Source organism: Gymnogyps californianus, chromosome 14, assembly GCF_018139145.2.
Source record: "Gymnogyps californianus isolate 813 chromosome 14, ASM1813914v2, whole genome shotgun sequence".
NCBI classification, from domain to species: Eukaryota; Metazoa; Chordata; class Aves; order Accipitriformes; family Cathartidae; genus Gymnogyps; species Gymnogyps californianus.
In genome coordinates, this window is record NC_059484.1 from 13211613 (window position 1) to 13227546 (window position 15934).

The following is a 15934-nucleotide window of genomic DNA, read 5'->3' on the forward strand; positions in this document are numbered from 1 at the left end:
TACAAAATGCAGTCCGTTTAGAAAAGCTATTCACCCTTTCACTTTAGCATACCTTAGAGATATGGTTCATAACAAGAAAGATTTATTTGTTTTTTTAAGACCACTGGAAGAGTCATGTCACCATGTCCTCTGATCTGCACAGGCTGCTCGCCGAGTACTTCTGGCAAAGCAGCTTCAGCACTTTCCTTTAAAGCTGAAACCAGGCTCAGCTGAAAGGCATCACAAACCAGAACTGACACTGAGCTTCCAAAAATCACATCAGATCCCACCAGTTATGGCAAATCTTTATTGCATGCCTCTCTCCCTTCCATCACGTCCTCCTGCCCTGGCAGAAAGCTTCTCACTCAGGGGGCACAACCCAGATTAACAATTCATCAGGCAGAAGAAGTGTTTTATATGCACAAGGATGGATAAACACCTTTCCCTTGCAAACACCGGCGCTGTAACATCCCCTGGCCATGCTGGCTTTGTAGTCTCAATGAGAGCTATGAACAGGGTGAAGCATAACAAGAGGAATCAATAATGTTTCTGTGCCATGGGGGTTTCTTTGATCAGTGCTTAAATGATGTATGTTTAGTAATAGAACAATTTTAAGGTGAAAGGGGATGCAAGCTGGGAAGGCGGCTTCTCTCTTATGAGCCCGCTTGAAATTTGCTGCCGAAAATGCCCTAGAGCTCATCGAAACTGCTCACTACAGCACAGACCAAAAGCCCCTAAGCCCTGCGCAGCCGACATGGCATCTCTCCTCCCTGCCTGCTTGCATATAACTGAGGTGTAACAACTTCATCAGAAAAATGAAGAGCATCTGACCCCAGGCTAACCTGTAGCATGGTGATGGGAACACGTTTCTAAAGATGAGAGAGAGGTTCAAATTCCCTCGGGCCTTGGACCTACATCTCCTTTCTCTTTGTGTCCGTATCACCGACATCCTATTCTCTTTGTTTTTTGAAACAGAAACCTTTTCTTTTGGGCTGAAATGAGGGAAAAAAAAAAACCCTAAAAAACCTTCAGAGGTGCTCTCTGCCATATCACTGGAAGGCAATGTACTTGTATTCACTAGCTGTAAATGCTCTGCAGATTCATCCTCTTTAATTTCTCTGTCTTTTAAGTGCACACTATCCACCAGGTTCAAAAGAACAGACATTTCTGGAGCGTGACTGAGAACAAAATTTGGCATGAAGAGGAGTGTTTTGAGCCATCTATCAACATGACTTTTTGCCTCTCCACTCCCCGTAAAACTCTCTCTCAAGCTTGACACCCCCAGGCCCATTAATCCACCAGCGTCATGACCCAGAACTGATTTATGGCCCCCCACATGGGTCAGACCACGGCTCTACAAAATGACTTCTCACTTGCAGCTCGGCCTGCAAGGGGCTCAACACTGGGGAACAGCCCGAAGGATGAAATACTTGCTGGGGTAGTTAAATCTCACAGCACTTTTCTCCAGCACCATCTAAGCCATGAACTCTGGCTCTTCTACCCTGATGGCTGTGCCAGCGTGGCCTCTCTCACTGCCATTGGTGTCCCCAAAGCCGAAATCTTCCCTCTCTACTTGTCCCTTTGCTTCTGTCAACAGTTCCCATCCCTCCACATGGGCAGCAGCTCTTCCATGAGTTGGGAAGACCATCGTCACTCAATGCCCACTTCTTGGGTATCACCACAATGTGATACACGGCCAGAGAGACAAAAAGTGGAAGGAAACATCCTAAGGAATGTTTTCGTCTTTTCTGACTAGTTTCTATCAGTGGGGTATGTCACATGTAGGGTTCTTCAAATATGTAGCCTGATTCCGGCAAACATAAGCACATCAACAAGCTTCTCTTGGTCTGCACAGTCCATCGGTGCATGCTCTGCATGGTCTGCTCGGAAATACCTCTTTTCCCATCCCCACCTCTTGTATCTGAGGAAGTTGGACTCACTCAGCACAGGCAGCTAGGGAGACCTTGGGGATTCATCTCCTGGTAAAGCATCTCTAATCCGGATCCCTCAACGCTCCAGGCTACCCCCTACCTCTAACATCTTGAGAGCTCATGTAATTTCCCCAGTTGCCAGGGCTGACAGCATTTCGACAATAAACTTGAGTGCTTGAGGATAAGGGAACTGCAAAAGCCTCAGTTTATAAACCAGTATCTTCGAGCAGATGGATTAAACGAAAAGTTGAACATGAGACTTCTGCTCTGCTCCGTCACTGCTCTGCATTCAAGAAGGACTTGCAGTAAAACTCTAAATATATTAGAGTTTGCCAGAACAAAACAAAGTAACAGGCAGCTCCATCTCCAAATAGCATCTTCTAAACCAAAAGCGGTATTTTACTATGATGCTGCAAGAGTCTGTGAGCAATGTGATGTTACTATTGCTTCTCTTCTCTGAGAAAGAGAGAAACATGTCTGTTTTCTTATTTATAAGTGTTTCTTCTAATTTTTAGACGTTTTTCTTGATAGTTACCTTGTCTTGATATTTTTCTTTTTCAGAATTAAGGAGAAAATGGAAAGGAAAGTTAACAAGGAAGAAGAAGTTTCTGCAGTGAGTTCTCTTATGTATCAAGCTAGTCAACAAAGAATGTCTTTCACAAAATGCCCCACAATTTGTAGCGATACATTCACGCTGCATGCAAACATCATACTGGCTTTGCTGCATTCACACGCTGGTTCCTTTGCACAACTCAGATGATGTGAAGCAATCACAAGCCTATGTCCATCTGTGCCAAGTTTATAAACGCTCTTTCCCACTGGAGTGTCTCAAAGCAGGATGAACAACTATGAGAACTACACTAAAATAGCCAGCAGCAGGTGTGACTGCAGGAGGCTGTGGGAACAGCAAGAGGGATATAATGAACTGAGCTCGAATCAGAAAGCAAGCTACAGGAGGTGATACTTTGCAGGCTTCTGCCCCAACAGACTCTCACCCCACAGTACCAAGAAAAGAGATACGACTTGTAGGAATGTGCAAAGCAGGATCGTAATATGGATTTATACGGCTGGAATCCAACCGGCATGGCACAAATTGAGAACTGTGGGCTTGAGCATGTGCCAGGATCCAGAGTACAGTCTCTGCAGTGATCCTGCTCTCACAAGTTAAAACTTGTTCTGCTGTATCTTCCCTCCACCATCTTCCCTCCACATGATGTGCTTACTGTGCTTATCCATTTATTCGTTCGCTTTCTAGTTTGCTCTTGGGAAGGACCAGGAGAATGAATACACGTATTAGGGTGTGCTAACGGCTCTCTTATCTGCATGCTTCCAAGATCAAGAGACCCTCCAATTTCACTTTAGATGCATAACATTCTGTCCACACATGCACACACTCTTCAGTCCTTTTGGATACAAAGCAAAGCTTGAATACTTGACCTGGCTGGAGCTGCAGAAAGGTCACCTCTGGCAGGGGGAGGCTCAGGAGCAGCTGCCAGAGTCTGGGAGGAAACCACCACCTCCCTCCATCAAATCCAGCCTAGAGCATTGCCAAGAGCCTCCCCTGCCCTGCCTGGACTCGCACACACGCACCAGTGTCTCCGCTGGGGTCCTGTCAAGAGTGGGTACTGCAAACAGCCCAGCTGGGTACTCGGGACATCCCATGATCCAGACTGATCCCATACCTGATGAAAAACCTGCGCTGCTCATGCAGGGCAGGAGCACCCCTAAAGCCAGGTATGGCAGCGCAGCCCTGGCTGCTTCTTGCTAAGACAAACGTATTCCAGTCTCTTTGTCTCTCTGGCTCTTCAACGCTGATGATCAGATTTGGGAGGTGGGATGCTGCATGATCAGAGGCAGGAACTTGAATTTTTTTTTTTTTTTTTTTTAAATAAGCTTATAACTAGCAGTGAAGAAGATAATAGGCTGCCCGGGTGCCTAAATTAACAGCTGCTGAGAAAAGCAATAGAGCTCCAAGTCTGCAGGGTAAGATGGCAGCCTGCAAAGGCTCAAGCAGTCCAGATCATATGAGACCTTCATTTAACACAGCATTTTCACTGCAGTGTGTTTTCTGCAAAGCAAACTTTGAGCTTATCAAGCCTCTTCATTTTCATCATACGCCTCCCTCTTCCACAGCTCATCTCTGTCCTTCCTCTCATTCCCTTCGCCCCCATCAGCCTCCAGGAAGCTACAGTACATCCATGTCTCTTGGAGGATGCCCCTCCTGCACTCCAAACCAGTAAAGTCCTCACTTGGCCCAAACCAACCCATTTCAGCTGACCTTTCACAGGAAAAACCAGATAGGGTGGCAAGGAGAAGATGCTCCCAAACACCCTTCTTTTTTCCCTTCCATCACATAGAATCTGTTTGCATTGGACCAGATAATATTCCCATTAAAGATCCAAATCCACTGAATCTCACTCTTTCCAGGTATGGTTTGCTGTCTGCCTGAGCCTGCCATTATCCTTTGGAGTTGCCTATGTACACGTTTCACCAGCGTTACTGGGAGAAAGCTCTGGCCCTGTCACATACTGGATCTGATGCACTTTGGTGGTGAACCCCACCTTGTCACTGAATTTTTTGGATTGCCAGGATGAATGACTGTTTGAGCCCTGTACGTGCAGTCCTGCTGGATGCAGGCAAAGCAAACTGTGGGTCTGCTCCCATGAACCAGCCAGAAACGCTTAGCGCTGTCCCACTGTATAATTTAATATCCTTAATTCATTCCTTGTTGAAAGAAAGAAAACCAACACCGCCATAAAACACAGCTAAAAAACATTTTCAACACATCAGATAACATTGCTGTGAAAATCCAAGGAAGAGGCACTGGCAGAGGCAAGGAAGTTTCTGAAGCGACACGAGGCGGACTCCTCCTGACACCTCCATCCGCCTTGACGAACATGCCGTACCCTAACTTCCAAACACAAGCCTGCCATATAAGGTGCTGATATCTCTGCAAAGGCAAGACAAGCTTTAATGCTGCAACTAAAAGGATGAGAGAGCATTGCCTAAATCTGGCAGGCTCCTACAGAGAGAGCGAGCTTTTTATCATAAATGTTCCTTAAGTTATTTGGGGAAAGAAATGCAAATCAGAAGAGAAGTTGCAGATAGAACAGCCCCTAAATTAATGTTTTTCCTTCTAATCTGCTCTACATGGTTTCTGACTGTGCTGTCTGTTGCAGTTTGCTCATGCTTTATAAAATACAGGAAAAAAAATGCAGAGAAATCACAAGGCAATGATTATTACTGAATTACTGCCTCTCTTCACAAGCTAGCTGTACCAGGAATTGCCAAACAACTCCCAGACAAACATGCTTTCAACTCATTAAACAACTATAATACAATGTACATATAAATGCATTTATCATGACTGAATTGCATTTTTCATCAAAATCTGCAAGTGACGCGTGGTACAGAGCCAACCTTTCAGTTGCTTCAGGTAATATACATACTTATTCCTCAAAATGAAAAAGTTGGGAATTATTTGGTTACAGCGTTCACGCAGCCAGAGACGCAGCGCAGGAGTTGCTCTGCCTGCAGAATTACTACCGAAGCAAAGTTAGCCAGAAACCACCACCCAGCCTCAAACTGCTCCCATCCCTTCGCAAATATGCCACGATTTCCCATTCTCAACTTTTTTCCTCTCAACAACAGTCTGAAAGCAAGAAGCATCTTTGCGCAAGCACAAAAGAACGGCAAATCACCCCGGCCGCAGCGGGAAGGAGCAACGCAGCTCTTACCTCTCCCTCGGCGGGCAGATGAAAACCCGGAGGGGTGCTGGAGGCTGGGGGGAAGATGCAGCGCGGCTTTCAGAGCAGCACGAGGCCTGGCCTGTGCTCATGAGCTGCCCCTGTCAGATTTTCCAACAGCAGAATTGCAGCCAAGTCCCTGCCCATGCCTGAAGAATTTCCTGAACAGCATTCCCGTTCTCTTTCTAACTGCTTTGAAACCACACTGTCTGTACTTCAATAAGGCTTTGTCAGGCCAAGTTACAGCTACTGGGCTGGCTCCAGATAGCAATTGAAAACACATGTGTTTTGCATTAAAAGCCCCCTTCTCCACGCACACATTCAGACACAGACACCCCCGTCTGCACTCAGCCCTGGAGCCTGCATGTCTTGCCTTTGCAGCTATAAAGCTAGCCATTTTGGTTAAAAAGAATAAAAGGATTACATTGGTGGGCATTTTCTTTGGGAAGAGGAAAAAGGGGGTGGGAGGGATCCCACTCCCACAGACAACACCTCACCCTGCCTCGTACGTTTTGCTGGTATCAGCGGGTCACAGGCGCCCAGGTTAACAGACAGCTTTGCCAAACCCCAACAAGCAAGGAAGCACAGGAATTAACATTTCAGTTCACCGCTACTCTCCTCTTACCTTTGTCTCTGTCTCTTCTAAAAATTGTGAGAAAAGAAAGCATATTTTTAGAATCTCCAGACTCAGTTCAGCACATCAGAACGGTATCCTAATCTTGACACATACTCCTGTATCTGCTTATACTAAAAATAATACAACTATTTTTGAGTACTTTCATCCCTCTCTGCTTTCCAGCTGTCCTAACCCTTAAAAATATATTCAGCACCTTGCATCTCCTTTTAAAGAACATTAACATTGCTCTAGTATTGGCTTAAGGAAAAGAAATAGAAGATATAATGTTATACCTTTAATCAGAATGGGTCCCAGTTCTTAATATCTGTAATCATTTCCAGACAGCACCATGGGTCAAGGCAGTGAACGTGGGCTCTGCAGCTCAAGATGCCCTGTGCCTGGCATGTGCCCGTGACGTGGAGCCGGAGTAGATGTGGAAACGCACATGGATGTCCCCCTTACTCCACCACGGCTAAGTCCCACCAAAGATGAAACACAGCAGCAGAGTTGTCAAGGTAACAATATAGAAAAGAGACAGTTTAAAGAGAGAGAGTTATATTTTTCCCTCTTAATGTTCCTTTTCAAAACCGTGCACTCCACTTCTATCGGGTTATTCTGTTCTGTGATTTACAGAGGTGCGGCAGCCAGATGAAGTGTTTACAAGAGACAAATGCAGCTGGGGATTGGAAATAATTGAGAGCCTTATGTATGGGCCGATCTAGAGCTCACTGAAGGCAGTAGGAAGCGTGTTGCCTTCCATGGGCTGTGGATTACGTCCATAGCGAGGACTCATTTATCTGCAGGAAGGTGAGATCTGCCTTTCACGCACCGGCAATGAGATCTTACAAAACCCACATAGGTTGCGCATATGGAAAGCCTGCAGTACTTCATCCATCCAACCTGTTTTGAGAGCTGCTGTGGTAACACCGTGCGTGGCTTCTGCCTGCACCCTGCTACCAAAAGGCCCTTTTCTTAACTCCTGCAAAGAGCCGCATGTCGGTCAGCAATACTGCCCATGCTCCCTGGCAACATGCACAGGCTAGATTCTGGCAACCCGGACCAGCACCCCAACGGCAATGACTTCAGTGGGGATGTATGCGGAATATGACGCTATTTTGCAGAAGACAAGACAATATGAAACCACCTGGTCACTCTGCCTCAGTTTTCAAGACTATAAGCCAAGCGAAAGGTATGCACACAAGCCGCACACATACAACCACTGGTGATAACATTTCAGATTTATTTGCACAGCTTGTGAGGAGTCAGTTTGTGCCAGAATGGAAACCACAGACTTTTGGATCACAAATCAGGAGAGCTATCAATGCAGCTAAAAGAGAGTCTCCTAAACTGGCTGCAATGGCAATGATAATACTCTTTGGGTTGGCAACCAGTAACGGCTGTAACCAATGGCGCCTAAAACCTTTGGAATCTCTTAGTATAAACTGAAACAGAAAAATATGAACTGCAGATTCACATAATTAGATTTTCAATTGTACAAGACAATCAGGCATCTGCAGAGCTGTTTGCAAGACGATAGCAGTCCTTGCCTTCTGTCTTAAATTTCCCCATGGTCTTTATTCAGCAAACCAGTTACGTATGGTGACAGGCAGTAACTTCAGTGGATCGACGTGTGTTTTGAGTTAAGCACATGCTTCAGTGCTTTGTGGTCCAGTACTTCTTATGGCAGCCTGGCTCCGGCACGACCAACAGTCAAATCATTTACCACATGGCAGTACGGTACTTTGAAATTATTCAGTTCTTTACACAAATATGGTAAATCAGTGGTTTTCAAGTTTTTGTCAATGTGTGGACCCCTAAATATTTGCCAAAGGAGGTGCACACCTCTGTAATAATTTCACGGAGAGAGATTTCTGTGTACCCTACACAAAACTCTCTTTTTCTGTCATTTTTCACAGTTCCCTTGGGAATAGTCCACAGGCCTCCCATACGTCTGTGGACCACAGGCTGGAAACTACTGCTGGAGATAACTTAATCCCTTATTAAAAATGTAAATGATCTCTTCTGTTTATGTGCCATACTTTCTATCTTCAGAATATTTATGCGAGCTAGCAGCGTGCTGGCAGGTAGAGACATGGGGAGGTGACAGCATTAATACTGCATTTTTTCCATTGGCATAATTAGTAGGCCAAGTCTATAAATATTTAGATTAAATCTGTCAGGCATCACACCAACCTCACTGATAACTTAAGGGCGTCTTACTGTAAAGTGCATTAATGCCTAACTATTTTGTCATCAAGTAACACATAAAATGCTCCTTCAAGCTAAGCCACTTTGACTAGGTTGTTTTTATCTCTTTCTCATTTGGGTACAGGGTTTAAAGATGCTTCAAGCATCAAAACTGTGGCTCAGGGACTGTTCTATTTTTCTGTTACTGAGCTATCATTTGTATTAGTGCCAGTGCCACCAAAAGTATATGAACCCTGCAAGCGTAAAACTTAAGTTGATGTCGACATAACTATCTGCGTAACTGCTATTATTTCTCAGTACTGGCAGGGTTATGAGGATTAAAAAAAAACTACTAGAGCTCTTTGGGAAGATAAAAACAAATTAACCCCCCTCAAAGCTCCAATATAATTGCAGCTGGAGACTGCCACATGTAGGGACTTCCATTTTGTGCAGGAGATCCACTCCACCTGGATCCATGAATTTCTGCACCAGGAAATACATGAGACCTACAAAAGGTAGGAAGGAAAGTTCCTTCTCTACCATTTATACCTGTCCTGCATTTTGGCATTCAGCATTTTCTAGAAGCAGCTGAACATGATTTAGTATTTACTGTTGGCTTAGCAATATTCATAACTAATTCCGTTTAACTGATAATATCTATTTGCATACAAAACAAAACTCGGGATTTTCATGCCATGCAGATTTCCAGGGACTTGCTCAAACATTCCCAAAACCCTCCTAAGAAAATCAGGGCAAAACAAATATGCAGAAAGAATCAGCATGTAAATGCAGGTGTGTGTGCACCTGGAGTGGAGGAAGAAGTCAAAATGAAAATTGTAATATCTGAATGAGATAATTAAGCAATCCCTTGTTTGAGCTTTCCCTCCAAATGACTTTTTAAAATCCATTAAATCTCTTGAAATATCACAATAGAATAAATATAAAAGTTAAAATATTTTTAAACTCTCAATTGAAAGAAATCATCTGCCTAATTATTATTATTTTAAATCACTCTCAGCCTTTGACTCTTGTAACAGATCTCTCGCGTATGCGTGTGTAAAGGGAGAAGCCAAGACTCATTTGAGCTCCATCTCCTTAAATGCAGAATTAAGATAACTGATGGATTAGAAAGTTAACTATTTTGGGTCAGGAACAGCAAGCTGTGGGAAGGCAGCTACTGGCATTCCTGACGGATTTGCCCAGCCCTGAGCATCCAGAGAGGATGGAGGCCAATGTAATGAGAAAGGGAGGGGAGGAGGGGGTGCCCCAAATTTGGTTAGCTAATGGCAGTAGTTGTAGGAGAGGAATGCTTCACTGGAGGGAGAAAACCCATCCCTCTGTGTGTGTGTGTGCGTGCGGGGAGTGAAGGTCTGATTTGACGGTAGGGAGCAAAATCCTATTTAAGTGCTGCAGCTGCGAATGAATGAAGGCACACAGGTCATCAGGTAATCACACGCAGGGCTGAGATGGGCTTGTTGGACAAGCGAAAAGGAAATGGGAGAAAATGAAAAAGCACTCGTGTGTGTGTGTGTGTGTGTGTTCAGCTGTAAGGAGCCTGTTGCGACTGTGCCTGGAGAGCAACAGACTGTGCATGCAACCGTGCGCTAGAAGCAGCCAGACCTGCAGCGCCTACATCCTCACCCACTGCTCTAGTTTCTTCAGAGGAGATAAATATGGCTACATTTTAGTAAGAAGCTATAAATATAGGACTGGTTTTGAGATGCAAGATCTTCTAATTCTCGGAAACTAAAGACAAAGAGGGGCAGAGCTAATGCCGCTGTGGCCCTGCTCTTGCAGACAAGCATTCAAGGATGCTCTGAATTTCATGCAGATGAGAAACTCCAGTAATGGCAGAGGTGACCCTGAAGTGGAGACCTTGCTTCACACGACACTCAGTTAGTTAGATCTGAGTACTAAAATTTTGCCACTTCTATTCATCTGGAGATAGCAAACAGTACAATAGCGTAAACAAACCAAGGGAAACACAACAAAAAGTCCCCGTTTCATAGTAATTTTACAGGTGAGCTGGGGAACGGGAGGTCAGGGCAGCAGTCAGTGTCGCTTGCGCGAGGCTGAAAACACAACATGAGTTCAGGTGAAGGACTGAGCTTTTATGAGAGGCCAGACCCGGAGAGCTGCTGCTCAGGGTCTGGAGTTCAGAAACATCCGCATCTCTGCTGCTGCTACGAGACAAGGATCGAAGTGGCAAAAAGTCATCACCAAAGGCAGAGATCTTCCACTGCACAGGCTCAGGAGAGCTGTAGAAAAGAGAGGGTGGAGGATGGAAATCCAAGTATCCAGCATACCAGAACAACAGCAGGCTCATGCTTAACGTTGCACAGGTTGATGTGTAACACCTGCATTGAGAGCAACCTACTCCTAATGGCTATTTTCTCCTTAGGGTCCAAGACCTGCAGACTCCCTGAGCCCGTTTGCAGACTGCAGTGCACCTGATCAGAAAGCTCTGTGCCGTGCTCCTTTTTCCACAAAAGCTGCAGCAGTGTTTACCCGTCGGCCAAAGAGCCACAGCCAGGAGCTCATCCAGCCCTCCCCCCTGCCCCAACCACTGCTTTGTAATTATTCTGATGATTTCAGCCATTTGCAGGCTCTTCTCAGAAATAATTTAAGGCCAGTAGAGCTTGTTAATAGGTAAAATGGAAAGTGTTCCTTTTCATTTCTCCAGCAACATTAATGTAATTATCCTGAATCATTCTCAAACTACGTGAGCTGTAATTTCAAGGCAATATTACTATTACAGAGCCCTGTTCTTCCAGCCAGCATGTGTCATACTCCCCATCCAGAAGTTATTTGTCAGTAATCGGAAAGGTCTTCATTTACAAACAATAGAGCCTCTTCATTTGCAGCACAAGGCAGCAGAATGGGTGTCAGCACGCAAAGGTGTGCCGCTTCCCTGGCTTCTACCCCTCTGGCATAAGAAATGCAAGAAAGAAAAAAATAACGGCGAAGATTAATTTCATACAGATATAAGAGCAAATATTCAGTTGGCCAGGCCAATAATTGTTCTTCTATTAAAGTCTTAATGGCATCCAAATTTATTACTCTTATCTGAGCAGCCTCACCCTTCATTCTTTCAGAAATCAGGTTCAAGGCACACAGCTGCTCTCTAAGCTTCGGTTAGATATATGCCCCAACGCAGACAAATCTTCACCTCAGCCTGCAATAATCATCTTCTAGGGGAAAAGTTTCAGTTTCTCTGCCAGGTCTATTGTGGTGGGGATTTTCGGAGTACAGATATGCCATGCTGCCTACATTGAATGCAGAGCGCGGTTGCTGGTCAAGCAGAGCTGTTGAGCAGTCTGTGCTTATCACAGTCTTTCCCTTTGCACTCCCAGCTATTTTTATTCTGTCAAGAAAGAAGCTCTGCTTGTTCTTACACTTAGATATCCTATTATACCACAAAGTTTAACACCACCGGATGCACCCACATTTGGCTCTATAGAATAATTTTCATAGGCAGCATATCTGTATTTTTACAAAGCAATTAGCAGGACTCTTGCAGAACACTAACAAGGCAGACTGTCAGTCCATGAGCAGCCCTGGACATTGCCATCTGTTTTAATGAGCTGTGGTATGTCGTTCTGGACACTTAACACTTTTGCATGATCCTGTGAGCCTCCTGAGATGAGCAGCAGTGACCTTCATACATAATATCTGATCCAAAGGAGAACTCTTGCCCTCCTCTTCCCATGACAACATTAGCCACTCACCATCAGGCTAAAGCTAGATATAAAAATAGATATAAAACTAGATATATCTAGATCAGAGTAGATATAGGGAAGAAATTTTTTACAATGAGGGTGGTGAAACACTGGAACAGGTTGCCCATAGAGGTGGTAGATGCCCCATCCCTGGAAACATTCAGTGTCAGGTTGGACGGGGCTCTGAGCAACCTGATCTAGTTGAAGATGTCCCTGCTCATGGCAGGGGGGGTTGGACTAGATGGCCTTTAAAGGTCCCTTCTAACCCAAACTATTCTATGATTCTAAAACGTGATGTACAACATCCCCTCTAGAATAAGAAGCAAGGAGACAGCAGTTTTGGTAATCAAAATGATGAGCAATCTTTGGCCAAATTTTGCAATTCTTTCTCTCTGCTTATATTCTGCAAGAGGTGATAAGATACATACAGTTCATAAAGCAGCTCATGACAGTACGCAGATACTTGGAGACATAGCAGAGTAAAGAATGATTATGCTTATATATAAATAAATGCACACATGCACATAATACTCACATATTTTGATTTTCAACAGAGAATGAGGGGGAAGTTTTAAAAAGCAAATTGATAGGAACATTAAGCTACACTGAGATTGTGTAGAATGTGTGAGCCTGAGGGAAGGAAAAAAGATGTAATGGCCTGAGAAATAAATGCATGTTTGTATGTCAGTAATCACGCCTGACCTTTGCCAGAGAACTCAATATGGCAGAGGCATATCTGTGAGGATATTTACTTCAAGGACCATGAAAAGGCCATTGTGCAAAAATTCCAGACTCAGATTTATCTACAGAGAGATACCCGAGGGCCTCTCAATCTCACCATCTCTGCTTCAGTTATTGGCAGGGTGTCGCAAAGGGTAAAAAGCCATTTAATGGCGAAATCCGTTTATCACTGTAGCTATTGCCTCTCAATTTCTAAGAGGATTCCTTGTGCTTTCCCATACCTAACCAGTTTCTTGGAGCCTGGGCTAGGGGGTTTTCCTGTGTGTTCAACAGCAGCCGTAAAGGCTGCAATGTCCAAGAAAGCTGATGAGACCATTTGCACTTGGTCTGCTGTCCTCTTCCAAAAATTTATCAAATTCAGCAGCTGGTAAGGCTTAGCCCTCACTGCAGTGTCAGAGAGAGCTGCTGCTGCTTCCAAATCTCTGTGTGAGCCAAAGACTCACGCTAAGGATGACTGTAGAAATGTTTGGTCCTATAGGAGTATGGAAGAGGGAAACAAATGTCCTGTCCCTTCCTCTGCAGGGTGGAGAGTCAACATACAATTTGGTTCTTGGCACCATCTTTTTATCCTATAACCTTATAATTATGGTCTTGGATTACTTGTGAGCACAGTGACCCCAGCAGCCACCACCAGCACTATACTGCAGAATTCTTTACTGAAGAAGTGGAGGAATGGAATGATGTTCCTCTTGCAATATTCATTTCTACACGGTAGAAAAATGAGCAGCTCATTGTATGACTCCTTCTCTAGCGAGCGAACGTACCCTACAGTTTGGCAGCAACAGCATCTTTTTTTCATTAGTAGGACACAGGGAAAACCTTGTCTCATTTGTATATTTTGAAGTGAAATTTCATCACTGCTATGATTAATGTTAACATCATTTCTGCCCTAAATTCTCCATTCTCTCAGGCTAAAAATACCCTCCTGGATTTCCTGATATTGTCCAACGAGAATCACAAAGGGAGTGAGGGCAAGGAGACAAGGAGAGAGAGGCGCTTTGTGTCTTGCATCCAGACTTACTTTTTGGGCAAAGTAGCTGTCAGGAAGGTAAGAGAGTTGTTCCCTTCTAAAATGTGAGGGACTTTACCTGCCTACTTTTCTCCCAAAATGACAACAAAAGTTTATGCGTATGCTTCTCAAAGAGTAGCACAGTTTTCACGTTATCCCTCACTCAGAGATATATTCACAATTATAGTTTAACTCTATGAAATCACTAACTGGTAATTTAAAAAAGCTTATTTGATTTTGTCTTTTTTCCAAGTGCCCATGTGGCTTATTCTTGTCGTTCAGACTTGTCCTGCCTTCTCAGTTTCTGTGGGTTAGGGGCATATTCAAGCTGGAGTAAACTCTCCCTCCGCTACGGCAGGAAATATGCAAAGTGAAAAATTAAGCCTTTCCCACAAAAGCTGTTTCCAAATGCAAAGATGACCTAATAAAAAGCTTAGTGTTTTTGTAACCCCCCCTGCCTTACAGAAGATCAGCACAAGAGAAATCAACACAGAGCATTTACTCTCTCAATTGTGTGTGAAAACATATACGTATATTTAAGCAGTGACATTTAAGTAACAAGTAATGTATTGTTAGAGTGGGGTTAGATGTGAATTCTGCAGCAACAGCTCCCATCTGAGAAGGCCAGAGGTTAAGTGTTTCTCAACATACTGCTCTAGCAAGTGAGCATCTGCCCCCTTGTATGAAGCAGCACTGCCCTGCATTCGCATTAGCGCTGCATTCGCAAAGCCTCCACCTTCCACCCCTTCAGCTATTTATCATCATCATAGAAAATGGGGAGCAACTTAGCACGGTGTGACAGAAGTCTCCATCCCTACTGCCACACAGAGGTTAAACCCACCTCCCTGCAATGCAACGCCAAAGCCAGCGCATTTCTTTGAACCTAAATCACGCAGGTAGTTAGGCTTTAAAGGAGAGCCAGTGGGGGAATGTGTGCGTCTGCAGGGGTTGCTGCTGGAAGCACGGTCTGGAACAGTCCCAAAGTTTTATGGGTTTATCATCCCAACACATAAACTTTCTCCCAGTAGGGCTCCTTTTCACTTACCTGTTTTTATTATTCTACAGCTGGAACTCCACGGCAAATCTCTCAAAGGTTAACAGGCCTGTCCAGAAAGCGCAAGAAACAGCCTGGCTACAGTCTATGAATTTTAATGCTCTACATTACAACAACGTGCTATTTTTATACCAGATAGCAGTCCACAATCAGCACTATTTCAGTAAGTGTGTAAGATATGACAGAGGCCAAGGAAAGGTGCAATAACAGTTGTAAGACAACCAGCCTGCAAATAATAATAGAAGACCACCATAAAGATGGAATGGGAGAGAGAGGGGAAATAACAAACCGGGGAGATTCAGAGAAACTCCAGCAAGGGCACCTCCATCTGCTAGCCTTTGAAACTAAGTAAATGTTGTTGTGCTACAGCAGGTCGGCACGTGTTTCAGACAGATGGTGATCCCCATGTGAAATTAGTCAATCTTTCTTTGATAGGTTTCAGAAAGCCCCGCTGCTGTCTTCCTAAGAGAAATGACACCTTTATGCTGAAAGTTACAGGTTGTTGCAGGCAAAAGGACAGAAATACACCCACACACTTTCTTCATCTGTTGTACGCTCAAGCTGGCCGTGTATTTTGCAAGAAGGAATGCTTGCAGGCACTGAAACATCTCTCAGACACATGCTCTCTAAACCAACATGTTTTAGAAGCTATTTAAAAAAAAAAAAAAAAAGCTGGCTACCAGAATACATGTGTTGCATCTCCTCATTCACTGCAATGCAGTGAGCAGCAAATCTTTAAGTGATGCTTAAGCCTCGCACATCTCTGCAAAGGATTTCTAAGCACCTTCTGATGAGAGATTGTTACTGGGCCAAAATCAGGCCCCATCGATTCTTTGGTGGTGCACTGAACCCTGAACTTGCTTCAGCACTGGGGAAAAGGCATTTGCCACACTAGTCTTACAAAGGTCGAGTAATCCTTGTCTCTTGCCAAGGAGCAGATGACCACATCAGC

The 15934-nt window shown here is 44.3% G+C and overlaps 1 protein-coding gene across 1 annotated transcript in view; it reads right to left on the reverse strand.

Annotated features, from left to right (window-relative positions):
* The window catches only part of SGCD (sarcoglycan delta), a 141922-nt gene extending 136230 nt beyond the window's left edge, over positions 1-5692 (reverse strand). Inside the window, exon 1 of the mRNA XM_050905347.1 lies at positions 5648-5692. The gene's annotated coding sequence lies outside the window, so the exon portion shown is untranslated. The remainder of the gene's footprint in view (positions 1-5647) is intronic.
* Positions 5693-15934: the final 10242 nt, after the last annotated feature.